Raw genomic sequence first — 9,687 nt, forward strand, 5'->3', positions numbered from 1 at the left:
TGTATATTTGGTGCGCAAAAATTTCACCGGTCTTCTCCTTCATTAGGTGATTTTATTTTCTTGTTTGATTTACTTGTGCAGATTTTCAGTTTGATTATACAAGTAAAAATGTAGAGAAATCCAAACTTGAAAATTTTTTGAAAATTAAAGTACTCTGCCTTTTAAATTCTTTGTTTTACCAAAATTGAACGAATTTCTTTTACTCAAACTTTATTTTATTACTGAGTTGCTCAATTACAATTTCAACAGCGACATCGACCTCCTTTTCAATGAATCGCGTTCGAAGGGAAATATTATTTGTTTCATTAAAGTTCAATTGCTGTAGTAGCAGAAAATCACAAACGCACTTATTGCCCCTAACAAGAGTTTTCAACCCGCTGAGATAATGGCGAGCTTCTGTATATGAATATGTATGTGTATATATGTACATATGTATGTATGTATGTATGTACATCGGAATTCATGCGAATTATGCACAAACGAGTATAACATAACAAGTAAGAGCCGAGCAGGAAAATTTTACATTTTGGTTAATGACGATGTGCAGTATTTTATTAAAATCATAAAATTTAGAGACTGGGGAAAATTGTATTTTTTTTTGTGAACATTGCAGAATAGTTGTTTTTTAACCGACTTCACAAAAAGGAGGAAGGTTATCAATTCGTCGGAATATTTTTTTTTGTTTTTTTTTTTTTGTTTATATATGTTACCGCATAACCGATTTCTATAATTCTTTTTTTAAAGGAAAGGTTTTACCTCACAGGTGGTCTCATTCTAATTTGGTTTAAATCCGATCATTGGATCATGAAGGGATTAACGATATTCTTAAAATTATGTATGAGAATTGAAGTCGGTTTTGTTTTTTTGCTTGAAAATTGCTTGCTGATTGTAATTTTTTTCGATCAAGAAAAATTGCTATATTTGGATTTACATTTTTTCGGTAAAGTTTTTATGTTATTTGAATTATATGATTTTCGATGAAAAATAATAGTAATTTAGGTTTTTTATTTTTTCCGATCATTTTTAGCTTTTATAATAGAGTCTGAGTTTTTATGACCAATTAAAATCTTTTATGTCCTGAATAATTTTATCTGAAAATAACGGTTACATGATTGAAAAAAGCAAAATTAAAAATAGCGATTATTCCTGATCGAAAAATAAAAATCTTAAAATAATTATTTTATTAGCATTATAATGCTTAAATTTTATGGGACAAATATTATTTTAAGGCTCAATTATGATTTTTATAATAAACTTCATAATCGTTACGGTCCCTCAAATAAATAGTCCTTTTTGCTTATGTATGCAATACATATACAAATTTTATCCACGAGCACGGAACTCGGAAGCTGCAACTATTTTAAGTATTCCTACTGGGTACAAATTTTTTCGAGTAATATAGCAATATGTGGTGACTAGACTCCGCGCAAAAAAGTAGATTCCCTATTAGACGGCTACTTAAGTAACTGGTTTCGGTACCCTTAAACATATTTACATCCATATATACCTTCTTGACACAAATATACACACATATGTGCGTGTATGTGTGTTGTACATCTAAAAATAATACATATACAAATGTTGAGCGTAGTCATCTGCACAGATTAGTATCGCGCAAATTGTTATTAAACTTTTGCGGAATTTCATACAAAGTAGTGAATTTCCTTGTTGCGCATACATTCCACTATACATATTTTTATNGGTATATCTAAAAATAATACATATACAAATGTTGAGGGTAGTCATCTGCACAGATTAGTATCGCGCAAATTGTTATTAAACTTTTGCGGAATTTCATACAAAGTAGTGAACTTCCTTGTTATGCATACATTCCACTATACATATTTTTATATCACTTTTCTTTGACTGGATAAAAATGGATAGCAGACAAAAGTAGCAAATGACAAGTAATTCGATTAATCGCAAGAATGTGCGCTAGCTGGCGACGAGAAGGCGAGATTTGGCGCTTTTCGAGTAGGAGCGAAAAGTCGGAATGTAATAGCCCTAACATACATACATACATACATATCTATGCGTTTTTCTAGCACGCAGCCACGTGATACCGAAGAAGGTTTCATCAAAAAAAGGGAGTGAAATAAACGCTGATGAAAATTTTGTTTGGCGCCAAAAAAATCTGAAATAGTTTAGGAAAGTTGCGTTCACACCTGCAAAATAATTTTTTAAAACCAAGTCCGAAGGAGCAGAAAGATTTTTTTCAGCATTTAATTTTTATTTTTTTGTAGAAGTTTAGTTACCTTTGTATGTATCTATGTATGTATATACATGAATATTTGTATGTAAACGTTTGATAAATTAATTTCTCAACGCGCGTTGACAAGGAATATCATTACTTTCCAAGCGTTGAGTTTGCTGTGGATATATAAAGACCGTTGTGATGGTGAATAAAGATTTTCGAATGCATATATATTAGTGTCCGACCGAAGCTGGAATTTTAGCTGAAGCCTAATATTAGGTACTATTCAATATTCGGCCGAACACCCAAGCCGAAGGCGAACATTAATATTAGTTTTACGTTTCAAAAATATAGATCTGTGATTCTTTTACCTCGTAACAAATTGTTTTTATTATTTTATGAATAAAAGGAACACCTTACAAATATACATAGTTAAAAACGAAAACAAAAAATACAAGTAATTTTTAGCAAAAAAAACCGACTTCAACTCTCATAAAAAAAAAAAAATATATATATATATCTCATAATCCACTGATCGGATCTTAACCAGATTAGTATGGGACCCCGTCTGAGACACTACCTTTCCGATGCAAAGAGAATTATCGAAATCGGTTACGTGGTCAAAAGTTATGCGGTAACATACATACAAAAAAAAATAAAAATAAAATAAAAAAATATTCCGACGAACTGATAACCTCCTCATCCTTTAAAATGTTCCAATTCACCTGCGGCAAAATATTTTCTTTGGCATTTTGGATCGATTAAAGTAGCAATCATTCATTCTTAACTTTTTAAATTTATAAAGCGGCAATGCAAGAATTTTATTAGTGGAATTCCTATAGATATACATGTTTCACCAGAGCAAATGTTAAGTGTAGCGTAGAAAAATAATTTCAAAATAGTCAGTGTGTTTATAGAACAACTCTCAACCGAAAACATTCTATGTATGAATCGCTAGTTTTTGCTCTAAGAGCCTTTCCAAAATGGTAAATAAACTATTCTATCTACTATTTTCACTATTTTACGAAATTTCTGTAACAATTCTAGAGAAGCGAAACAACAATAAAATTTTAACTACTGTCGTGAAATAATATTTACTTACGACAAATACCACACCTTGTGAATTGCCTAATTGTTCGGCCGAAGTTAAAAATTAAGCCGAATAAGCCCAATATCGAAGCCATGCCGAACTTTCGGTCGGACACTAAGCCATAAGTATGTGCATGTACGCATGTATGAATTCGTGTGTATTTAACAACCGCGGATAATTGTAATCAATCAAAACTTTACTTCAGGCACATAGAGGAAACGAGATATAATGTGTGCCAATAGAACGCGTAAAAGTTAGAGTAGACGAATTAAAAGCTAACTTGCCACAGTTTCGAATAACGAAATTTACAAGCTACTCTAATTGAACTGACATGCAGGCACAGCACACATTCGGTATAAGCAGGTGCTAGGCCACAACGGTATGTACAATATCTACATATGTATGTATGTATTAGGTGCCGCTCTCAATCCGACTATTTCGCTATCATATTTGAATTATGTAGATAGAAAAATATCTTTGACTGGCCACTGATTGATTTTAAGGCAAGACCACATGATGGGTCTATAAACGAATTGCTTCTGTCATAATTATTTATATATGTCTCCGTCTCTCTGAAATTCAAGGAAGCTAAATTTTCAGCAAAACTTTATATTTCTTTACTCAGTATCTGTGGTGTTTGGTTAGAGAGGATACCGTAGTCTGTGTTTTATTAGTTTATTTACGAGAGACTGAAAATACAAGTTATTTCCCGATTTTAAATTCAAAAAGGAGGCTAATTAAACTGTCATTTAATTTTTTGTAGACATCATTGGTGAATCCTCGCTGCTGGTAGCTGGGAAAATAAAGGTGAAAAGGTGCCTAGTCCTTTTTTTTTGTTAAAATTTAGTTTTAGATGCAGAATGGCGGTTAATACGAATCTACATACATCGATTTTTCGTCTCTCTTGAACAATAATTATAGTTATAGTGACTTTTTGCGCGATTTTGATACCTTTCAAAATTCTTTGCGCTTTATTTTTCATAATTTTTTTGTGGAAATTTTTTCGAAAATACATACTCGTTTTTAATTTGTGTTGGTAAATTTTCGGGATTTTTTCAGTACTCTCGCAAGATTTTTCAGAAAAAGTTTGCGGAAGCCTTTGGAATCAAAAGTACTTTTAAATCTTAAATTAATTTATTAATTAAATACGAACGAATTCCAGCTGGGCATTATCAATACAAAGTTATTAAATACATACACTAATGCAAACATATGTACATATATAATACATATGTACATATGTATTTCCTGTTAAGCCCCCTTAAGCATTTATGAGTATTTATTCTATGACAATCGCTTATCCTTATAATCGCCAGTATGCCCGACAAGTGAATCCATTACGCTGTCCACACAAACTAACTGCCCGTCGTTCAATTTTCCTCTCAGCGTAAATGTCTTCACTTGGGCGATGCAGCGTACATTCAATGCATAAAAGCCTGAACTTACATACACACAAACAAACAAATCCATTTTGATGACTAAAATTGTATGCCACAACGTTGTACGCTGTTGGCACAATCGACTATTGAATTGAACTTGGCTTAATTTTGTGGTTGCCACATTTATGTCATTCCTTTAATTGTACTCGTACAAATAAAAATGTGTCTCACTGTATATTTTTGCGGGGCAATGCACCCACAGTCAATCGCATAGTCTTGCTTTAAGCGTCTTTAAGTGAAGTTTTTTCTTTTTTTCTTTTTGTTTTTGTTATATAGTTTTCTTGTAAGAGTGCTTTTTCTTTTCCTTATACTTGCATAATCGTATTCAATCCGTTTCACTTCACTCTATACATATTTATGTGCAAGGTCCCATGCCCATACAACTGGTAGCAATGTTGGTTTTGCTAACTACATACATATATGTATGTGTGTACTTACATTTACATACAAATATGGATTGGTTAAACGGAGCTATGTAGATGCGTACGCTCGCCCAAGTGTGTGCGCAGCAGTCGAACTAGTTTGGACGTCTTAGCGCGCCAACACTATCAATATGACACTTGCCACATGAATATCCTTTTTTATGTCCTTCGCCTTTTGCTTGAGTTTGCTTCGCTGGTTAGTTGTCAGCATTCAATAAAAATTGGGCTCATTTTATTTTTGCGCTTATTTTCAGCAGCACTCCTTTATTTCTGGCTTTTGCTGTATTCCTTTTTTATGTGTGTTTATATTTCTTTGTTTATATTTTGCAATTGTTATGCATTTGAGTCAGTTTGTGGCTCTTAAATGACTGAAAACAAAAATAGGAGGATAAAGAATTTAGATTTTTGTGCATATACAATGTGTATGTACATTAGGCCGTAATACCTTACAAGCAAACAAGAAAAGTACGCCATGCTAAAAAGTCGTAAGAGATTTTGCAAGGGAATTTGGAATTTATTTTTTTTTTGTTTTGTGTGAGCGAAACTATATGGGAGTCACCTTCTTACATTTTTCGGTCCCACCTACATTCAGCAAAATATACATATATTTTTTTAATGGTTCTACTGGAGTGATCAAAATACTCTCTTAGCAAAATATTAATGATTTTGCTGAGTTTTTATTTACTCACATAAGGGTGGTACGTAAGGGTGGTAGGCACTCAGATCTGCTGGCTAAGTACTAGAACAAGGTACCTGCGGTTAATGAACTTTGGAGCAAGAGAATTTTCTCTTCGACACAAGAGCACCGCTATAAATTCGTCGAAATCTATCCAATGCTGCCAAATATTCCCGATTTAATGGTCGAGTCCAAATTTTAGGCAATGCCATGCAGAGCACACCATTAGCTACATAAAATGAGTACGCAATTCTAGTAGCGAGATGATGTATTTTAAAATACATCAGGTATTGGTCAGTGGTATAAATTGGAGAATGACTAGATTGCGCGCTGAGAAAATAGTTGCTTTCAAAGTCAAAATAAAAGCTTATGTACATAAATTTGTCTTTCTTTTATTGACTTTATACCGGTTTTATGCTGGTAGAATTTAGATGGTTATAGAACTGAATAAATATTTACCTTAAAATAAAAACATTTCTATATACATATAAATATATACCAAAACATTTGTGCAAATTGCTGATAACCGATAAAGGTTAGCGAACGAATTAAATATTAAAAGCTTGATATTCTATCATTTCTTGCGCGATGCAATTCGATGGTTTCTCTTCCAAACGGTCATTAACTCTGCACTGCTTACTTGCACAGCTGTGATCCATAATGAAGCGATTCAATAAAAAGCAGGAAGTTCTCAAGTTCACTGCTTGTACTGCTTATTCAGCAAAGTCCAGCTTTTAGTTTTGTTTTATCGTGACTTCGTAGGAAGTTCATTGTCTCATAAATAAATTAGCTGAATTAAAAAAAAATATTTAGTAGTTGTTTAATACAAATGTATGAAAGTTTGAAAGCGGAAACTGGACGTACATTTTAGTGATTCATTAACTGCTCATAATTTTTAATCACTTACAAATAGTGAGTGGAACTTTTTGGCCATTTAACCCGTTATGCTCATACGGTTTTAAGTGGGCCACATGCCAACTTGTTGATTATTTATTTTGTGACTTCACCTGATACTATAACTAGCTTGTATGAATTCGCCTCCAAAAATGACTTGCAACCGTTTTCGTAGTGTAGGAAAGCATTCAATATTACTTTTAGATTGCTATATGTATGTAGTTCTATAGCACCTAATCGCTTCTGGAATCGACTCTAATGTAATATTTTCGAGCTTTTTGGGAAGTCACCTTGACATCATTCGGTCTGGGGAACACAAAGCTCAATACCCATCGGTTCTCCCAGATATTGCTTACAACTAATATACTCGTAGAAAAGCTAAACTCTGATTAGGGTCCATTCTTAAAGATACTAGAGAATCTCAGAGCTCTCTGTTTGACGCTACAGTGACAAACCCTTTAAGTAAATGAAATTTCAGCACAAAAGGATCAAAAGGAATAGAGAGTTCACGATTTGTAGCACTTTTAATATCATTGTTCCAAAGTTTTCATACTGTTCATAGATTTGAATGCCCTACCCAAAAACAATAAATTAAGTGTTTTTGTTTTTTTGTTAAAATTTTGTTTTAGTGCAAAGTGTAGAAAAAGTAGCATTTTGAATTAAATCGTTTCTTCTGTTACATAATAAAAACTGACTGAAAATAATTGTAGGGTAATCCCAAAATTAAATAAAAAAAAATAATAAATTTAAATGTTATAGGAAAAATTTCATAATATAGTTTTTTGTTGGGGTTTTGTTAAAAATTTGGTATGCAGTTTTATAGATCATCAACGCGACCTCTTAGCCACTCGCAAATTGCATTTTTCTTGAAACTATTTTCTTGTTTTAATTTTGGTGAAGTTTTTTATTTAAAATTTTTTTTATAATTCTTTTTTCGTTTCGGGGGAGCCCTACAATTGTTTTTAACTCGTTTTTATTATGTAACATTTATTAACTCGGACAGGAGAATCGAGTTTCTTTAAAATTGCTACTTTTTCTGTACTTCAGGTTCAACTGGTCTGTTTAAAATTTTATTAGCTTTCATTCAAAAAAAAAAAAAAAAAAAAAATCAAATTGAGTGAAAAATGAAGGCTCCAGTGAATCGTGAACGCAAACTGCCAATTTTGAAACACTGTGAGTTGGAAGCCTGCAACATGGCAAACGAACTGAACTGAACAGGTAGCTACGCTCTAACCTATTTTGCGAGACCACGCAGGAATATCCAGCAATGATTGGTCTTAGCACTGTTATATGTATGTACATATATACCCATTGAACCCTTTTAGGCGATAACCTTCACGTTTTACCCTTATTCTTCGATATGGGCAAATTTCAGCAAGACGGACTTGATCCATAAAAGTTTTAGAAATTTCTATAGTGACACCACTGAAGCCAATAAAACCTCTTCTAGTCTTATCTGATCGTTGTCTTATTTTACCACTGAAAGTTTAAAAAAAAAGATTGTATGCCCTTGTTACTACCAAAATTTATATGCAGTAAGTAAATAATAATGTTTTAATATTAAAATAAATGTACATACATACGTATCTCCTGTTTTAGGTTACCAAGAGAGTCCAGTTCAGTTTCAATTAATCCTAAAATTGTGTAGATATATTTAAAAGTTACCAAAAATTTATCTTTAGTCTTAAAATAAATACACATATTCCATTGTTTTTAGATTGCCATACAAATATGTCCAGTTTTGAAATAACCAAAAAAATTATGTCCATTTTTAAATTTACGCTTTTGCATTCTATTTTGATTGTTCAGTATTTAAATAAAGACGAATTTAGATGATTTAGTAAGTCATATTTAACTTTAAAATTAACAAAAATTGATGTCCGGTTCTTAGGTTGTCAAAAAATATGTTTAGATTTGTAAATGCCATAAAAGTATGTACAAAAAAATATGGACAGATTTTAAGGTTGCCAAGAAATTATATCCATATCCTTAATTACCATGAAACTGTACCCAATTTTGAAATTACACACTTAACATAAAATTATGTCCACTTTTGAAATTATCAAAAAACGACATATGTATGTACTGGTTTAAAGTAACCATTTACTTCGTTTTTTTTTGCTCTCAAGCGCTTATTATTTTTGCCACGCGCTTTTCTTGAATTCTGCATAGCGCTGCACTTTCGCATTCGTATCAAATTTGAAGTTCAATGAATTCACAGTCATACATACTTGGGTCTACTTAAAGAATGACAGTCCGCAAAGTAGTCGACTAGCATAAGTAGAGACGACCTGTGTGTGTGTGTGTGTGTATCGGCAGAATAATCGTAATTAATTGAAATATACATTTTTTATAATACATACAGTTGTCCACAAAATAATAGGAGTGGGATATTTTAACCTGTTTTAGCTATTTGTCTTTAGTTTATTTAATGTTTCGTATTTTTTTGTAAAAGCCTAGCTGGTAATACAACAAACACCATATAAATTTACATTTTCAAGTTTGTACAAAAATTATAAAAATTCTGCAAATTTTCACCAAAATTTCAAACTATTTAACCAGAATCTTTAGAAAATATTTTGGTATGCAGTTTTGTAGCCCATTCAATTCTAGTCTGAAGAAGTGCAAGTTTCAAGCTGCTAAAAAATTCCGTTGATTTTTGAGAATTTTTTCGGTTGAAGGTGTTTCACGTTTTTTCCATACAAAGTATGTTCGACAATTTTCTTTTATATGGGGACAGTGCCAGCAAAAAAAATTGTCAAAAATCAACGGAATTTTTTAGCAGCTTGAAACTTGCACTTCTTCAGACTAGAATTGAATGGGCTATAAAACTGCATACCAGAATTTTCTCTGAAGATTCTGATTAAAAAGTTTGATATTTTGGTGAAAATTTACAGAATTTTAATAATTTTTGTACAAAGGTTGAAATCTGAATTTATTCGTTGTTTGTTGTATACCCAGCTTGACTTTTG

Source organism: Rhagoletis zephyria, unplaced genomic scaffold (genome assembly GCF_001687245.7).
Source record: "Rhagoletis zephyria isolate East Lansing unplaced genomic scaffold, Rhagoletis_zephyria_1.1 Rzeph_scaffold_03686, whole genome shotgun sequence".
NCBI classification, from domain to species: Eukaryota; Metazoa; Arthropoda; class Insecta; order Diptera; family Tephritidae; genus Rhagoletis; species Rhagoletis zephyria.